Genomic DNA, 1404 nt, shown 5'->3' on the forward strand with positions numbered 1-1404 from the left:
CATTTTCTATAATAAAATTATTGTAGTCATTTTCTATAAAAAAGAATATTAATTTAAATTGGTTCAAGGTTTGATTTATTGATTTTTTGATCAAATCAATTTGTCTGATCTAATTTTAACAAAATAATAGTTTAATCAATTATATCTATTAAATTTTAATTAATAACAAATATCTTTAAAAAAGACATTTTAACCATCTATATTAAAATATTTTCCTTTTGTGAGACTTAACTAATAACTACAACCATGCCAAAATTATGGGCAGCAAACTAAGATCTCAGCCACCAAAATTGACCACTTGATTATCACTTAGAATCCAAATTGATACATATTTGACATGTGTAATTAAGGTGGGAAAAAATGTCACTTAAACATGTAATAATTACTGTCTGTAAACACCATTTCATAATGGGAAATTTATTGCGGACTCACTAGCACATAAATTAATATAATCCAACAATTACTGTTCCCTGTTATTATTATGAATGAATTGATTTCTAAGTTAGAGCAAAGGTGACGAAAAATTGGTCTTTAATTTTTGACATGTGATCCATGTAGATTTGCACCTTGTGTAAAACGTGGAACTTCAGAGAAAAAGGAAAAATGTGCGTATATAATTATACAAAAATGTTTGATAATTAAAATAAATTAATTAAAAATAATCAAAATTTATTTTATTTATTATTTATTAATATTATAATAATTAATAAATATTAAATAAGATAACTTATGATTTTTTTATCTTTCTAGTACCATCACTTGGTGCTTCCAAAGAACTTAAATTTTGGATGATTCTTTAACTTCATTTCACACACGATTTGACAGTAGAAGGGATCGTCTTCTAAGTGCAAAATTTGTCTTTTCATATTTAACTTCAGATGCAACTTTTGAAGGGTTTTTTTCGAGTGAACATACAATTAGATTCTTATTCATTCACAAAAAGGAAAATGTGATTCTTAACAAGACAAAATGGACAATACAGTTCATCATATTGTAATTTTGAGACAATGCAAACTTTAATTTGTTAAAAAGACTATCAAATACTAATAAAAATTAATCTTGTAGCAATTTTATTTATAATATATGTGGAGGATTGTTTTAAACTTCTCTCACAAAATTCTATATAGTAAAAAAGCTAACTACAATCACTATTCTCTTTTGAGAAAAATCCAAAATAACCCCTGACAATTACTTCGAAAAACAACGAGAGCCTTGACAAAAAAAACTCCAATCTGGCCATTGACAATTACCTCGAAAGGACAATGAGGCCCTTGTGCCAAAAAAAATCAATGTTATTTTTTTTGGTACAGGGACTAATTAATCCCAAAAAAAACATCAGGAGCGGGATTGAATTTTTTTTTTGGGCCTCATTGTCCTTTCGAAATAATTGTTAGGGATCGGATG

This window comes from Arachis ipaensis, chromosome B06 (genome assembly GCF_000816755.2).
Source record: "Arachis ipaensis cultivar K30076 chromosome B06, Araip1.1, whole genome shotgun sequence".
Classification (NCBI taxonomy): Eukaryota; Viridiplantae; Streptophyta; class Magnoliopsida; order Fabales; family Fabaceae; genus Arachis; species Arachis ipaensis.